Genomic DNA, 18964 nt, shown 5'->3' on the forward strand with positions numbered 1-18964 from the left:
CCGGGCCCCCCCCGCTGGTACCGCCTCACGCTGTGGTTCCGTCACGCTCTAACATCAGCGCCATTTCTGAACACAGACACCCCAAGAGTTGATTTAAAGCCTGTGCCTGCCGTTCCCAAAGGAGAGGCGAGGGTTGAAGAGAGCAGAAACTCCCCACAGCCCAGTCAGCTGAGGAGCGTTTATGGAAACACAATGCGTTTGAGGTTTCTTGGGTTTCGGAGATACAGCCCCAGGGGCTTCACTTGTGCGTGCCAGCCCTCGGTGCCCCTTTGAGGAGGAGGATCTGGGGATCATTAGCTCGCACAGATGCGGACAGTGCTGGAAGGCCAAAAATGAGGGGGCGCCGGGGGGGGCTCCACTCTCAGCTGGGAAGAAAATGTCGAATCATGTGAGGGGAGGCTGCTGAGAAAGAGAAGGAAGGCTGCTCCAGCACGCACCACAGGAGGTTCAGGACCTTTCAGATCTCCCCATCTGGAGGCAAAATTAAAGCCACTCTACGTTTAAAAAATTAAAAAAAATAAAAAATTCCCATTTTGAAGTTAAGGTTCTACGGTCTTAAAATCCAAAAATCCCACCTGCAAAAAATACTACTGTATGGGGGTATCTAGTATAAGAAGAGTAACCATTCCTGTACAGTTGAAATTCTAAACCCCCAAAACTCTCAAAAAAATACCAAACACTTGGGTGGGATGTGAGGAAAGAAATATCCTGGGAGGAAAGGAAATGATAAAACTACTGTACTCAACAGGCAGGGAGTTCAGAAGCCAAACAGCTGAATGGAACAGCTTTATCATTTCTTTACAATGTATTGTCCCTGCCCTGCTTTGTTTAGCACAAAGGTTTTTCAGGGTGAGTCCTTTTGATCTATTTGTTACAGCCCCTAGCATGGTGAAGCCCTGATTCATGATCAGGGGTTTGAGTCAAAGAGCAACAGCTCCTGAATCTGAAGGTTTATAAATTGTACATACAGCAAAGCTGGCTCCTGGACTCCTGTTCCAGTCACTTTAACACACTCTTGTTTACACAGATGATTGGTATGTCTGGAAGGACACTATATTACTAATGCTTCACCTCCCTCTCCTGGCTGCAGAAGCATCCAAGAACACCACATACAATAGATTAATGAATTTATTCTTACACACACCCTGGCCACATCACTCTCATTTTAGAGGAAATCGAGGCACAGAGAAAGCTGCTAGTGTAGCATTTCAAGAGATTGCTCCTGGTCAGATTCTCAAGTGTCTTTCCATCACAATGGGAGCGAGTTGGAGAGCCTGATTCCCATCTGGGCACCTCAATGAGAACCAGATTTTCACGAGTGTTCAGCACCCAGTAGCTCTCGCAATGACACTTGCAGCCAAATTTTCTGAGAAGTTCCTTTGATCATCTGGCCACTGCCTCAGTGGAAGCAGAGAGCCCTTGAAAAATCTGATCCTGTTTGTGGGTGCTGAGCACTTTTCAAAATTCTTGCTTAAGTGACCTGGCCAAGGATGCAGACTAAAATCTGAGCAGAACACACTTTGCCTAATCCCTAGGCCAGTGATTTAACCACAAGTGTATTCTTCCATCTTCAGCAGAGAAAGAATAGACACTAGTTGGGGCAGCAATCAAAATGCCAAACAACTGCCAGTATCCATGCCTGCCAAGCAAAATGCCCAGATACTTGTGGGCAAACCAGACAGCCACATTTTGGTACTTTCCTGAAAAAGGATTATTTCTAGTAGCAGTGCCAGAGTCTGGCAACCTGGTTTATGCTCTTTCCAGATGTACCTATTTCTTTCTGGGCTGAGACCTTTGTGAACATGCCCTCAAACAGGCACACCCTCCCCACTCTTCAGAAAAAACAGCAGCTATCCAAACACTGCACTGTCTCCATTATTCTTAGAGAGCCAAGCATGCTTGGGCAAGACAACACTGTTTTGTGTAACGATTAAGCAGCAGTGGTCGTGTCAGTGAAAATTCTTGTTTTCATTGAATATTTCATTCATTTTTGAACATAAGCAACCACTTAGCTGCAGTTGTGCTAGATGCAGAGGAGGAAACACATGCTATTCTTGGCCAGGCTTTGCCTCTGTGGGAAGCAGCAGCCTGCTTACAGCAGCCTCTGTTCACTGTATGATTTAGCTACATTTACGATTGTCCTGAACCTCAAGCAAGGACCTGCCCCCAGATTCTGAGTACCCGACACGGTAAATATGGGCAAAACCCCCAAACCCCAGCCTGGATCCTCTATTTTATCCCCTGTTTGTGTGAGGTCCATTTGCAGATGACAGTTTCCAAAACCATGAGCTAAAGGCTAGCTTAGAAATTCCTCTCCAAGCTGACTATGTCCATTCAACTGCCAATTGAGACACTGCTTTCTGTGCACTCAGCAGCAGCTTGTTGGACCGTCTATCACAGGACTCTGTGTCTGAGTCCAGCTTTCACAAAACGCTCTCTGTCTTACCTCTGTCTTCAGCTTTCAGGCCACTTCTCAAGTATCTGAGCAGTCTGCTAATAGGAAGATAAGGCACCCAGTAACTAGTGTGTTTTAAAGGAGCATAGATATTGCATGGTAACTATTGAATGAAAATGTTTACAGAAAAATAGTTTTGTAAAACAGCTCAGACTTAAGTTGTTGCTGAGGGTTGAGCTCAAGCTATATAAGCCAAAAAACACAGCTGTATCTTTTCTAGCTACAGCTAAAAACAGCAAAGTGTACTGGAAAAACCTTTCAGAGGGGGAGGGGAGATATTCTGCTAACAGAGGATTACATCTACAAGCAAGTGCGAACATTTTTCTGCTCTTGCTGGTTCTATACCTGCAATAACACAAGGCAAGTGATGACTGTGGTTTGTGCTTTGACTGTTAAGTGGTTGCTTTCACTTGATTCTGACATCTGCTGCACTAATTACTGTAATAACAACTCTAGCCAGAAGCTGGACTTCAGAGCTATGCTCCAGTCTAATAACACAGCCTCAGCTTTTCAAACAGAAAAAGTGAGGCAGAAAGGGATGAGCTCATGTAGCACGTATATGCAGGCAGTTAATTACACATGCTATGATGCACCTTGTGACCTAAAACCTTAGAGGGAATATCACTGGAGGAAACTGGATTATGATTAGTAACTATGGGGCTTCGTGGTTTTGTCAGTAAATTCATCACTACAACTTGTCACTTTTTCCATCTTGCAGACTTTTGTTTATTTTAAATTCCCTTGTCCTGTCCAAGAGAAACCAAGGCATTTCTGTGGAAAGGCCTTGGTCAACTAAAGGCCCAGGTCAGGAACCGTCTGTCTTAGGTACCACCTCCTCTAAACTCAAAAATTAGCAACAGTGCAAAGAAAGGTCTTAGTTAGGAGAGTAGTGAGATAATCAGGACGCAGCTTGCTGATAAAGGACTGTGAGATATGATGCTGGAGTGGAAGTATCAGTAAGGGCCCATGGAAAAGGCTGGCAGGTTTGACAGTCCAGCCTGATGTGCCTTTAGAGCAACAGCAAATGGGCATTCCAGCACTGACAGGAAAGGATGCTGACAGTAATAAAGGCTGATGTGCAGGAGATGGACCCTTCTGTGCAATTGGCTTACTCTGGAGCCAAGGTCTTGGGACTGTGGGGCTGTTCCATTTTCCTTTTAGACCTAGATACATCAGCACTAACTGTTAGTCTGGGAAGGTTGTGTTTCTGTGAAATGTTGTCTAGAAATGCACTCCAAGAAATGACAGACATTTCCTTTTACAAGTAATGATTACATTTCCACTAGAAAGCTGTAGTTTTGACTTGACATACTCTGAGAAAAAGTTTTGCTTAGAAATTCCTTCTTATTCCTTTGGGAAATAATTGGAATCACTTATTAAGTATAATTGCTTAGAAGTGGGGAAAAATCCACTGACAGGAGAGGACAGACAGCATTTCCCAAATCATTCTTCTCTTTAAGCTCATGCAAATTGTCACTTGAAATCACTGTCTACTGACACAGGTTTTATAAGAACCTGGGTCCTGTTCTTAATCCAAACAAGTGTTAGAGAAAAGTGTACTTCTGAAAACTACACAATGCAGCCTCCCTAAACTGAGAAGTTTTCCAGTCTTTACAGATTCACCCATGACACAGCAAAAACACCCTCCAAGCCTGACTGAATTTACACAGCAAAATAAGTCACTTTTTAAGTGTTTAAAGGTCATTGTGAAAGTGAAAAAATGAAATGTGCTGTATATCATCTCACAAAACCAGAAGTAGTTATGTTATAAATAAACAGAGTTTGCCTGGTATTAGGGACATAGGAAATTCCATTCAAGAACAGACAAATGGCACATCTTGTCTGGTATCCTGCATCTGGCACAGGCCTATAACAGATGCTTAAAATACTTGCCTCTCTTGGTCCCACAGTCTGCCCTGTTCCACCTGCCACCAATGCTTTAAATCACAGTTTTCCTAACCTCTGGTGGAAGTCTCTTCCCTGTTCACTTGCATAAGGCGGGAGGTGGAAGCACAGGCCAAGGGAATACATACTTGCCCTGTGTGGTATACTTTTTACGTTGTCTGGTACTGAGTTTGCCCGAATTGGGGTTCTGACTGTTACAGAACACACAAGGTATTGCTGCCTGTATTGCCAAAGGAAGCAGCACACAGACGAGGACTATGCTTGGCTGCAGGGAAAGTAGGGAGCAAACCCTATCTCACCATCATTTATACACAGGCAGCCAGCATACCCACCACGAGCCATAAATCAGCTGCACTTTTTCTGACAAGGTACTGCCTTCTAATTGTGCCCTGCTACTCAATGACATTTACATCCTGGTGTGGTTTTCTTAGTAACTTTTATAGTTTAGCTCATGGTGACTGAAAATTAAATGGGTTTATTGTCTGTCGAGCAGATTTCACTTTTGTCCTTCTTCCAGATGTTATCAAAACATGGTTCATCTACCCAGCAGGTCACTTAATGCAGGTTCCCCTCTTTAGTTGGTGCTTCTAGCCATTGTGACTATTGTGGTATGCCTGCACCCTAGAAAACTGACTGTGACACTCTCCCTTACTAGAAATGTACTTGCCACAGACCATGTCTCTTACTTTCTACAGTCTCATTCATAACCAACAATGAATTCAATGGCACAGTTGGTTAAGGGCCTCTAAAACAGACAAATGAAAACTCAAAACTTTTCCATTTGAAAAGTTAAAAATCCCCTTTGCATTAATTGCATTACAGCCTCTCTGCATCTCCCTGTGAAATGCATTAGTGTTTTAAAAAGGCTAAAGTGAATTTATGACTATAGGTACTACCAGGTAAGGTCCTTTCACACATCATCTTGCAGAAACAACAGAGAGGGGTAGCTTCCTTTTTTGAAGGAAAAAAATTGTGTCCCCTGGTTTGAGCACATCATCTCTACAGTTGCTGAACACTGCTTCTAGAGGATGATCTAATAAATCTTTACATATTAATATGGGAAAATGAGTCCTGATGGTGTGGGAGGGGTTGTTGGATATACTTTAATATGTCAGCTTTCTCCGTGCTCAAGGATGTTCTGATTTTGGTTCCATTCTACTGAATGTAACATTCAGTGCCAAAGGTCCGAGTCTAGAGCAGATCTTTGATCTCACTATCCCAAATTTGTATCCAGAACGAACCAGGCTTTGCAATATCAATCTGCTTGAAAGAGTGGACACATTAAAGCTACTACAGTACCTAGGAGAAGTCTGAATGCTTTAAGATGTTCCAAATCAATATTACATACAGTGATGGCCAGGCTTAGTGTTAGCAGGAGCTCTGTGACTTTCTGTACTTCTTTCCTGTTTCGCAAGAGCAGTGACTTTCAGAATATCCATCTTAGTTCAGTCAGGAACAGAAGTAAAGGTTTTTCAAGGCAGACAAATGAGTTGGCCACTTGTTCCAAAGAAACAGAAATGCTGTTCCAAGTTTCCTAGACAGCTTTAAAAACTACGTAGAGCAATTCAGTTGCTTAATCTATTATGTTCTACACCTCACATTTAAGAGGACACACAATCACATGCTTTTTATTCCCGATATAAGCTGTTTTCCCCACAGCAGTCCTAAGCCATCTCATTTTGTCTCTGTCTTCAACACATATGCCAGTCATCTTGCTTGTGCCATTCCCAAGAACAAAAGTAGTACTCTTCAGAGTAAAGAGCAGCAGCTGAGGCTCCCAGACTACCACAGATATCCTAAATAACGGTGAATGTTATGTGAATGAATGTTATGAATGTCTGTGATTGCATTTGCCCATTTCTTTAACGAGGATGTTAATATTTTGTTTTCTGAGGAGAAACGTTGTAAACCTCAATGAATATATCCATTACAAAAAGGGCATGAATTACAACTTTAACCGTGCAGTAAAACAGAACCTCTATGTGAATAAATAATTATAAGGAGATATATAAAACTATAAAAATAACTTCTTTACTGCAAACCTTGCCTTAACAAGAAACATAACTCCTTCCTCCCTTAAGAAATTCGAATACACTGACTCATGTCTTTGTTTAAGTGTCATGGTAAATTTGTTCTTTTATAACATATAGTAGTTTAGCTTTGAACTTTTGAGTTTTGGACAAGGCAGAGCGGAAAAATGTTTTCATGGGAGAGGAGTGCACATTCCAGAGCTGTCGACTGTTACTCTTTTATGAGGCGGGGGAAAAACTGCTTTGGTTTTAGGCTTTGGTTGATGCAATTTGTTGTCTGGTATTTTGTGATAAACCAGAGAGTTTACACTGTACAGTGAAGTATTTCAGTTTTCTCTCTCATTTTTCCAGCTTCTGCTTGTTCAAAATTCTGAACAAGCTTGAAACTGCCTGCTGTTGAGGAGAGAAAAATTAGCTACGTACAACTAGAAAAAATAATCCTTTGTAGTATACAAAGTAGTCCAGTGAGAAAATAACTCCCAGTTGACTGTGAATTATAGAGCTACACAGAAGCATAATGGGGGAATACAGATGACATTACTCACAAAAATAAAACAAACCAAAATGTGAGCCCTTTATGAAGTCTTTGTAACCTGAGCAACAGTTTTAAACACGGTTATTCTGTGCTGTTTCATGTTTATTTAATGTATTAACATCTGATTATGTCAAAAAATATTAAAATAAGAAAATAAACTTTATGTAGCTTATTTATTCAAGTAAAGTGAAAATATCTTTTTGTTGTCCTGCCTTTTTGAAGGCTTTTAAGATACCTTCTTTCTTTCCTTCTCTTTCTAGAAAAGAAAATGCAGATTGTCAGAATCCTTCAAATTTGATACTCAGCACTGTTATGATCTCCTCATTACTGGATGTTGAGTCTGGATATCAGAATTGGTAGAGTGAAGCACTCTCCTATTAAACTGAGGTAATTTTCTTCCATAATTACAGAAAAAGTCTATTGCTGAAACAATGCAATTTTCAAAGCTTTCATTTCCTGGGAAAAAATATGGCCATTGAAAAGGATCTATCTTGTCAAAAATCTTAAGAGGCAAAGACTGGAAGCTACATGAGAACGCTGCCCTCAAGCCAAAGATGAGGAGAGAACTTCTCCATTTAGCAAAGCCAGAAGGTGTCAGGGAATTATTCTGAGAGAGGGAGGCATTGCCAAGGACATCAACTGCTTTTCATACACAAATTGAGATAAGTTTCTATTTACTGGGATGGGTATCCATACAGGAGGTTATTTTATAAATATTACTCAGCATGAAAAACTGTTAAGTCATTGAAGCTATACAAATATATTCATATCTACACTGCACTTCATTATAGAAAGAATCTCACACCCAGGAACACAGAAGTTCTTGCTGTAGAATACTGCATTTATGAAAGCCTACTTGACCAGTCACTGGTTAATAACGTCACGTTTTCCCTCAAGAAAGGAACTGCACACAGCACAAGCCTGATTAGTCACAGTATTGTTATAGGAACATGCAACTTAGGATGCAGATGGAAAGGCAGTTAGTTGCAGGACTGTAATAAAAAAATAAAACAAAGCAGGTGGCCCAGAAGGATGCAAAGATGCAATTATCTTCAGAACTAAGCTAAGTAAAAAAGTTTTTCAGAAAGTTTTCTACCTTCACACGGCATTACTGTATCCCTTTCTTTCCTGGCACATCAGTAACCAAGGAACGGTCAGGTTTTTGTTCATTGCCCTAAGAGAATCACACAACATCCACAATATATTACCATGAATCCTAAAGATGCTTTAGATGAGATTTAAAAGGGCTTTTCATATAATCACCACTACAGACTAAGAGGAAAAGAAAAAATACATACAGAGATGGGTGCACAGGAAGATCAGCTAGAGGATAGTTATATTCTTGTTAGTATATCTAACAAAGCTGTCATGGGCTCCACATTCACTTTCAAAGTAAAGGAATTCCATTACAAGACAGTAACCAACATAGAACATAGTTCTTTGAGGTCATTTAAAGTCTGGCTGTTGAACAAATTATACTCCAATTTTTATTTTTTTCCCAAGGTTTCATGGTATTTCTTATATTTCAGCAATTTTCGTCCTTTCCATCTCCTAAACTTGCATTTTGAACCACTGAGAAATCGTTTGCCTAAAGCCAGAACTCTTTGATTTCAATACCTTTCTGTTATTAATATTCCTTAAGTTACATTTCAGTTTCCAATCAAGGTTTGCTGCAACAGTTTCCCTTTGATGCAAGTCCACCCTACAGTACCTTGGAACTCTGCTAGAATGCACACTGTGTCATGTGAACAGTAAAAAGCAATATAGCTCAACTTTCCCAAAGTATGTTGAATCAGGGGCTTTAAGGATAATCAAGACCATATTTTTACTAGCAAGCAGAGCCAGTAAGTCATTGAAGTTATACAGATATATTCATATCCACATTGCACTTCATTATAGAAAGAATCTCACACCCAGGAACACAGAAGTTCTTGCTGTAGAATACTGAATAATTGTGGAACAAGTAAATGGAAGAATACAGCGATCTCTGCACGAGAAGTGCATCATAAAAGGGATTCCAGTAAAACAAGGTGAATCTTCAGACTTCTATAAACTTTTTTATGCCTTTCTCAGCAGACATTAGAAAACTTGAAGGATAGAGTTTCGTATAGGGTTTACAAAAGTGTTTATTACTTCTATTCTTTAAGTGAAACTTACTTTTATGATTTCATATACAAATACATGCAAGTGTGCAAGTCCATGTATGTTTGTAGCAACATCTGTCACTAAATATTTTGGACCAATTTATAGTCTTTATTAATGGCAATAGAACAGGTGCCAGTCAGTTTGATATTTTATGTCAGCAATATATTCTACATGTGAGAATACACGTGTGTAAATGCAACAGTAGATTTCTTATAGATGTTTTTTATGTACAAGTCTTTACAGGACTTGTATCTAGACCCAGTCTGGATTTAGACTGTTGTCACTGACAGTAGAGTATACATCTTTGTATAGTTTCTTTGGGTTTTTTAGGTTTTTTATTTTAAATAATGGCTTTTTTTTCACTGCTAACTGCAAAGGCTGATGTATCAATATAAATGGAAGTTATCTGAACAGCAGCCAACATAGAAGACAACAGTCTATAGCAACAATTCATGGCCTTTTTTAGTTTGTTGTGGGTTTTTTTAATGCTCAGAGTCCATACAGGCAAGAAACTATTTCCCATACTGTGAGATGGAAATACTGCTCACCCTTTTTTAGAATCCAAAGCTTGAGAAACAAAACTGAAATGATTTAGGTCAAAACTGAACACTTTCCTCATCTCAGAAAGGCAGCATTGCGCAGTTCAGCCAAATGGTAGCTACCTGAAAAAGGGGAAGGATTTGTTCATCTATGCCTGAAAGCACACATTTTTAAGTTGTTCTGACCACAGTGTAGGCACAGTTTTACTGAATGATTTCACCATGCAGAGTTATTTCCCACGTTACTTTGTAACTCCAGTAAAATATTCAGGAATTGGAAGGTCATACGATCCATAGAAAAGAGAATATTGTGGTTTCTAAGAAAAATATTTATTACCAAGCAAGCTATTTTGATTTATTAAATGATAGCTTCCCATCATAGTGTTTTTTGATATGGTGCTTGAAGCCACAATGACTGTATGAAGCCAGGACCTTATTTGTTTAAAGGCATTCACTAGTGTTTTTCTTAATAGAAATATCAGTTCATGACAATGCCAGGTTCATAGAAGCTCATCCAGGAATAAATTCTTGAAGAATTATTTTTTTCCTAGAGTGTCCATTAAGCCAGTGCAGGCACTGTGTCTTCTAACATTAGATTTATAGGATGTTATAATTAACAACAGGTGATGGGCAGCACTACATGCACAGCAAGCAAAGTGAAAAGACTGGCAACTCAAGAAGCACTTGTGATTCATCAAAACTTTTGCCTGCATAAACTCAGCAGTAAACCTGATAGGTTTGCTGGCAATTGTTTTGGGTTGAGTTTTTTTGTTGGTGGTTTTGTTTTTAATTCCACCATCACCCTTTTTCCTTTTTCATGTCAAAGATTAGGGACCATCTGTCTGTTTTTAGAGTTGTGTAGCTTTTCCACTTCTACGTTTAGTATCTATATAATGAGACAAATTATGCCTCCCTACTCACAGAGGACTTCTTGGAGGATTATGAACAAGCCCACTCAAAATGTTGAAACTATGCAGATTTTTAAGAGACACTTGTGTCTCTGTTATTCCAGCTCTCTCAAAGTCACATTCCGTACAAGTAACAGAAAGGAAAAAAAAAGGTTCAAAAATACATACACTCTCCAATGTTAAGAAAAGCAGTTCTCTTCTTAGGACTACAAAGGAGGGAAGAAGACATCGAAAACCATGAATTGGCAGAACAAAAATATGTCCCAAATGAGTTTTCATTTGCATAGTTAAACTAATGCCTTATTTTGTTCAGTTGTCAGAATGTAAGAGAGGCAAGGTACGTTGGGAAAGGCAATGGCTTTGTTCAACCAAGTGACAAAAAACATGCATCCCAAATCTTCCCAGAGATCTAACTTCTATGAATCATTTCCAATGTACTAACCTGATATGACCGTGATATTCATGAGATAATTACATGTTGTAACATATTGATCACAACAAAGGAATAGTTTTTTTAATTAAAAAACATCTGGTTTGGATAATTGCCTACATATCCTCATGGACATTAGTAAATCCTTTAAATGCAGTAATTGGTAGAAGTGAATAGGAATAGAGAAATAAGGAAAAAAAAAAGAAATCAGTATTTGTACTGTAGAAAGGACTGGAGGTTTTTCGTGGATGCATTCCATGCTCTTGCCAGTATCATTGTCTGATTTCCTCTACAAATAACTCTCATACATGAAATTAATTTCTCCTAGAGCTCTTTGAGTGTGTTTCTTCTCTGCTTTTATCCTTCCCACCCCAAAATACACTTGAACTCCTTAGCTTTATTATATTAGAGAGCAATGACTATAATTCTAGATCTTATGTTACCAGGGTGCCAACAGGAACACATGGTGCAACAGTGAATTTATCCTGCCTGTTGCAGAGTTAGCACTTCATTAAAATTCACACAGCATTGCTTATCTATAGCTGAGGCAAAAATTTGCCCAGGGGAACACTTGTTACTCTGGGTAATTAATCAGCAGTGATGGGAAATTTTTCGTAGTGTTCTTGATAATCTCTAGGGCATCATCCAACTGTGAAATTTTGGCCTTACTGAAGTGGAAAGCGAGTTTCATCAGTGACTAGAACAGGCCAAGACATTTCTCACAAAGCACTTCTCGACCTGGTGTCATCTGGCAAAGTTTCTCTGTGCAGTCTTTTTTTCAGAGCTAGAGGAGCAGTTCATTTCTATTAAATATTTCACATGCATACATTAAAAGTCCTTTCTTTTGGTAATCATTAGCATATTTTAAGAAAGGTTCTGCACATTCTTCAGGGTAAATACCTTTTTTAAGAGCTTGAACCTATACTCAAATAGAGTCTCTCAGCTCAGTGCACTTGCAATCACATCCTCAGTAGGAAAGCTGTGGGTTTGCATGTGCAGGGATAAAACACATAAGACTGTCAAAATGCTTAAAGATTCAAGCACATAGCTTGAAACAGCCTGAAACCTTCCACTTTCTAGTGTGAGGTTAGACTCAAAAATCATTTTTTTGTTAAAAAATGCACTCCCTCCATCAGATGTTCAAATTTAGAGTTGTGATACTGAAAATAATTATCACTTTAAAAAATCCCCAAACCCCGTAGCACTTTATTTTTATGGTTGCTAGGCATAGGTTTTCAAATTTGTAAATGTTGAGACCAAATAGAGGAGTATTTTTCTCACTGAAGTGCTTCAGGATAGTTGTATTACTGCACAAAAAAGAAGTAGAATTTTTTTAAAAAAGAAAATATTTTCAGTTCAAAAGAAGAATCCTCTCCAACCCAAAGAACTATTCAAACATCCAAGGACAAAATAGAGCTAGATCTATTAGAAAGAAGGTCAGTGTTTTAGACGAGTGTTAAACATTAAACAGAGCTGAAACCAACTCAGCAATTCTGTTTCCTCTCCTCAGCTCTTCCAGGTACAACTGTACTATTACTGACTGTAAAAGATGAATTAACACTTATTTCACATTTTTATCAACTATTCATTAGTTTAGCCATCCTTATCCTAGAAACAATATTTTTTTCCAGCTACATCTATTTATAACAACATTATTTTAAGAGATTTAACATACACGAAATAATTGAATCATGAACAGTTATGCCATATGGGACAGAAGTTTACAGGCTAAATTAAAATTGACTGATTTTTCATGTTAGTATTGCTGCAACATACAGAAGTGCTGAACACAGATATTGATGGACAGGTTTACCCAAGCTCACAGTAAATTTGTCCTGATTAGGAACACACTGTTTTATTGCTGGATGCTCTTGTTTTGAGTGTCATACTAGTTTCACTGTAGCAGGAGCTAAATGAAAGCTTATTTTCTCAAATTACTAAATAGCATCATGAATTCTATTTTAAATAGCATTCATGAATACCACCATGAATGGACATGTCAAAAATTTTATTTCTCATTATGATGATTAATACAAGTGCTCCATAATAGATTCACAAAGGGACCAGGAATTTTATGAGTTTAGCAAAAGTTAGTGGCTCTGAGCATTAACTGCAACCTTGAAAGTCTGTAATAAACAAGTCATTGTATTACCTCAGATCCAAAAGAGAACTTTGCTTTACAGGTAGATACTTAGATAGATATAGGTTCCTAATGCTGTTTCTTCTAAATGAAAGTTAATACTGATATTTTACTTTTAGACTGAGTTCTCTTATTGAGTAAATTATACAACAAGGCATTTCTGGGGTCAAGTTACCATGTGTGCCAAGAAGGTCTACATTTCAGTGCAGGATTTGGATGCGAGATTTGTACCCACATTATTCAGGCACATAACTTCCCCTGAATTCTCCCACTGATCAGGAGCAAGGCTGCCCACTGCTTATGTAAGTCTGAGTACGATTTTATTTGTGTGCCTCAATTCCTTTTTGGGAAAACACGCTGATGATATGCTGCTTAACCCAGGAGATATGATGACAAACTCATTTTGTAAAGTAATGACATGTTGAAGACTGCTTAGCAATGCTCCTTGAGCTCAAGGATAGAGCTGCATGAATTCTGTCGTAAAGAACTTACAAGCTTCATTTGAAGAGACATCCACATTGTTTACCTAATCTATTTATGTGTCCTATGATGCTGATCCAAGGCAGCTACAGCTAAGTCAATCAGAGAAATGACTGTAGATAAAGCAAATCTTCAATTAATACTTTTCACACTGGTGACAGAATTAAGTGTCTCCCTCGTATTTCATCTTATATTTATGCAAGTGTATACATGCTTATATATAAAAGTTTCTTTTTAGGGAAAGGCACAATAAAGCATTTCAAGTAAAATCAAAAATCATACAGGAACAATACAAACTACACTGTATTTGGGCTACAGAAATAAGAGAAAGACAAAGGTTCTTTGTGCAAATTAAACCTTGTAGGCGAACAATACAACAAAAACATCCTGTATATATTTGATCCCTTATTAAATGAATGAATACTACCAAGTCTGCTAAAGACACGTGGGTGGTGTATGTTTTTAACAAACTCTACTCATGCTACATCACATTCATATAGATACTGGGACACTTGCTGTCATTGCATCAGGAAAAAGCTCTGGTAAGTGAGGGAATGAAGGAAATTACAACATCAAGGCTTTTCAGAGATTATTATCCAAACTGTACAGGTTTACTTGCACAGAATTACTCATACCACACCACCAAAAACTTGAGTATTACTGGTCCTAAAACTCTGCAGACATTGCTGTAGAAACCAACTGTAACTATACAAACTTGCCTGAGCTTAGTGCTACACCTGGCTACAAATTTGAAAAGTAGAAAAGGTTACAGAATGTACTGAGCCTCAGAACTGATGGATTAAAAGAAATAATTATTAATATGATTTCTTTCAAAATAATAATTCCTAATTTACAATATTTTGGAAATTAGTAAGAAGAAGAGCAGCTAAAGATCTGGATTATTCATATGCTTAGACAAGTTAAAGATGGAAAATAATTAGATCATCCATCCCATTTTCCTGCCAATGCAGTATTGTTCCCTGCAGTACATTTTCTAATGCTTTGTTTTTCAAGTCTCTTGAGAAGGGAGATTCCAGCATTTCTTTTGGACACATTCTGGCAAACTCTCTCAGGCAGGTTTTTCCTCCCTCTGTCCAGCCAAGCATTTCCTGTCTCTTTTTATTTCCTCTTCCACTCAAGAATTCTTCCTCCTCCTTGGTGCCAGAGCCCTTCAGGAATCCAGAAGTGACACTCTGCCAACAGGAACAGATACTCCCAGAATAGGATATTCCACGCTATGGAATATCTATAGGAGGCAATTTTTGGAGAACATTCTAATAGGCTCCTTTTGTTGACTACTCTTTGTGTGCCAGATGGGAAGAATGAACCTTAAAGGTGCTTAACCACCTTGGAACATTTTAGTAAGATAATTCTTCAGTATGAACTTTGGGGAGAGTACCTGTTAAAACCAGAGGTTGACTGCCTCAGATCAGGCTAGAAGGACTGCTGAATGAACATCCTGCAAGGAACAATAAGTACTGTGTCACTCGTGATCTGTCCCTTTCGCTAAGTGGACACAAGAAGAAGGCATGAAGAAACAGCAAAAAAATATGGAGATGTTCTTGACCCAGTGGTGACTGAACACAAACCCATCTGTGCTGTATGAATGCACTCAGAACACTATCACAAGTAGGTACAATATTCACAGTCATGCTATAGACGCACTAGCCCATTCCAAGCAGTTCTGTTAATTGACAGAGCAGGTGTTGGAAAGGATTTATTGCCATTCAGCAGGCTGTGTGCAGACTCAGCATCGTGAAGTCCTCACATGTGCTTGTGAAGAGATCCCTCTGTAGTTCCTGCAAAAGCTGGTGGTTCCTAGGGAACTATAGGCCAAATATGGCCTGTGGGATTTTTAGACATCTAAAGAGTAGGTCAAGACAGGAATTTAAGTGTGGTTTGCTGAGTGGAAGTGTTAAGCTTGTCAGATTGAGTAATACAGCCTTTTAACCTAAGCAGTCCAAGTCTGCTATCTTGATGAAAACATTGTACTATAGGTCATGATAAATATAATTCTTGAACTAGGAGTTTAGCTTTTTCTTGAAAGGCACTTAAGAATATTTTCTTAGAAGAACAACAAATGTGAAATATCTTTTTGTTCTTGAAATTTGAGCAGGTGGACTTCATAGCCATTGGTCTTGCAAAACAGTTTGCAGCAGGGAAAGATTAAGTTTCCATTACCTAATTCAAAAGACTGGCCAAATATAAAACAGAAACGATGAAAGAATTTGGTTGTAATTCTGTCTGTTTCTTTGAAGGGACGGAAATATTCTTGGATGTGTCCTTTGTTTTGACACATTTATACCGATTACAAATGGAAGTGCAAAGCTGGAGTATTATTTCCTCCAAACTGCCTCAGCCCCAATTTGTTCTAGTGTCTCTGACAGAATCCCTTTGACAGTAAAGGAACGTTCTCTTTTAACGTAATTGTTCTTGAAGGTGTTTAAAGCATCCAGAAGAGAAAAGGAAATAATTCTACAAGTAATTTGTGGAAATCTGGAAAGTATCTGTAACTTGTAACTTATACAGGGCAGTGTAATTTTAATAAATCTTTTGCTTCTCTTTTAGAAAAAAAAAAAAAGAGTAGAGCCAGAAAGGTGCATCAGTACCTTATTTCAACTAAATTTCAGAGAGCTAAATCAGCGTTTTCCTTTTCCTTCATATTTTACTGTAATTGTCTTGGATGCTGCTTACTTCAGCAGCCTGAATTTGAGGAGTGAAAGCTAACAAGTGAGAGGAAAGACAAGCAAACCTGGAATGAAAAAAAAAAAAAAAACATGCAAAAAATTAGATCTTTATACACTTTGTTTAAAGAAGTGTAAGAAGATTCACAAAGGAGAAAAGCAGAACAAAAGTCCTGTGAAGTGCAAGATGTTTGTCCTGAACTACAGAAAACTGGATGGTCATCAACTGACATCCCATTTATATTTTTAAAATTATGCCAGCCTTTAAAAAAAGGGCTTTTTAAATTGAGACATGAGGAGAAAAATATATATTTGTTGTTTCTAAGAGAAGGAAACCAATAATTCAAGGCACTTGGCAGGGCTGAATTATTATTATTAGTTAGGAACACAGTAATCATTGGTCCTACCAGCACACAATACTTCCTGCTTTCAGTGATGCACTCCCTGGGAAGGAGCAGGGAAGTCCCATTAGACACATTTGTGCTGCTTCACTTAGTAGGAAAGAATTAATTGAAAACCTAATTGCCACCAAGCTGTGGAAAGGCAGTTTCTGGGAAGGAAATGGAAAACTTGTCCCATTTGAGTGGGGTAAGCTGCATCCATGCCACAGTGTTTCTGACAGCAAATTATAAAGTATCCTGAACTAAGTTTCAATCTACGCCCTGACAGGAGATCAAGTAAAGAACATTCATACGCTTCTGGTGAAGGTTATGTTTATGAAGAGGATTGCAGCTTGGGCAAGTCTCAAGTTAGAGCTTGAGACAGCAGCTTCAGGGTAAAGACAGTACAGTAATACTGCAAAGACTTTTAATATCTACTCAATTATCGCTGTAAGTTTAAAAGAAAGAATACTTTATTTTGAATCAACAGTCACAGCAACTGGGAATAATAATAAAAAAGAATCTCTTCCTTAGAGCTATGCATGGAAGTCACTATCTGTAATATTTCTATCTATTCCATCAAAGGCACAGTCAAACAGAAAACTTACTAAAAAGCTCAATTCCTCTGAAAAGTCAGAGGGGAGAGAAATGAGATTTGCAGGCTTTTTCTCCTGTATAAGCACCAAACCAGTCAGATGTTTGTCAGTGCTTGTGCAAGGTGCATAAAATTGAAAAGAGAAGGATTTCTAGGCACTTGCACAATTTCCACTCCCAGCCAGAAAAAACAAAAATCTTTTTTCCTAATTCATAGAAATCAATTTTTCTATCTGCTTATTTAGGAATTCATAATAAGAAAAACTAACAAAAGCAAAAAAACAAAAGTCAGAACACCCCCAAAAACGCCCAGACAGCACAGATCCCCAAACACACCACAGTCAGTTTGGTAGGTAGGTATAAAATAGAGATATGGATGACCAATACAATACTGCTTAAAGCTATCTGATTTGTACCCCAGCACATCTAAAACAAATGAAGCCAGTTTAACGAGCCACTGTGTGTTGGAACACAGGAGGAACATTTTCTTGAGGTACATCTGTTTTCCTCTCATTACGCTTTAGAATGGAGAGGGATGGTGCTTCCTTCTCTAGCTGGGACAGATAATCCCACAGTTTAAGCTACTACTTTGATAAAAGCAGAGGAAAAAAAAAACTAAGTCCAAATTCTCAAGAATAAGCACATAAGGCATCTTAACAAATACTTTGCAACAGCTTCCAAGCTCAGTGATGGCATTGCCTTGAAACAGTCCAGCGAAGAAGATGAAATCAAGTAAATACAACTGTGATTTGTTTATAATTTTTTTTTCACATGTAAAATAACTTTATAATGCAGTTATGTTGTTCCTGGAAAGACTCGCTGCAGAGCCATGTTACAAAATGGTTCATTCCCTTTCTAGCCAGCAAAAGAATCTCTATTCACCAGACAGAACTCATGTAAGGCAAATGATTTCAAATTCAGTTGTGAGAAGCTTCACGATTCTGTATCACTACATGTGTGCAAACCATCTTCTTTAACAAGCCCTGGAGGTTTTACACTGAACAGAGCAATTGAAAACCTCTGTGGCTAAGCAGTTATTAGTATGTGTCTTCCAACAGAAGTCAGCTTGACATAAACCATTCCCATTTAAGCTTCAGTTGATATTCCCCGCCATTTATTTTGTAGCTGCTGCCTCCTCGCAGCTACTTTAGCAGCTCTACATGATGGAACCCAGCTCACTAGAAAGTGCAATTTGTGACAAGCACTAGAGACTATGAAAACTCATGAAAACCTCACTGCTGTTTGTGCTGTCCTCTGCAGTACCAGCTCAGCCCACAGAGCTTTGTCAGGTATTTTAGCAATGCTGCTATGACACAGCCCCCCCCCCAGCTCTACAAACAGCAACACAAACCACCGTCACTCTTCAAGTGTGAAAGACTGGAGACAGCACCGAACTGTGAGGAGCAGAGGGCAAGTTTTGATTGTGGAGGTCATAGCCAAGTCCCCTAACAAAAACTGTCAGTGACGTTTTAGCTCCCACACAAAGCAAACATAGTATTACTTGCTAATAACACTTGGTCTCCCTTCTCCATCAGATGTGACACTTCAGCTCTGCCAGCCACCCAACAGTTGCTAAAATAAATATGCAGTGTTACTAGCAGGTATCACTTCTTCTGCTCCACCCTTCATCCATGCAGTCAAGACAGAGTTTCTCCAAAAGAAAGAGAAAAAGAAACCTTATAGCTTTTTTTTTTTTTTTTGACAGAGAAGGAAAACCTCAATTTTGTAACCGCTTTCGT

The 18964-nt window shown here is 38.7% G+C and overlaps 1 protein-coding gene across 1 annotated transcript in view; it reads left to right on the forward strand.

The window, feature by feature from the left end:
• The window catches only part of COL8A1 (collagen type VIII alpha 1 chain), an 87238-nt gene that overhangs the window by 9325 nt on the left and 58949 nt on the right, over positions 1-18964 (forward strand). The window contains 1 exon segment of the mRNA XM_050333127.1: positions 7186-7312. The gene's annotated coding sequence lies outside the window, so the exon portion shown is untranslated.

The sequence above is a fragment of the Myiozetetes cayanensis genome, unplaced genomic scaffold, assembly GCF_022539395.1.
Source record: "Myiozetetes cayanensis isolate MyiCay16 unplaced genomic scaffold, myiCay2020 scf5-8, whole genome shotgun sequence".
Taxonomy (NCBI): Eukaryota; Metazoa; Chordata; class Aves; order Passeriformes; family Tyrannidae; genus Myiozetetes; species Myiozetetes cayanensis.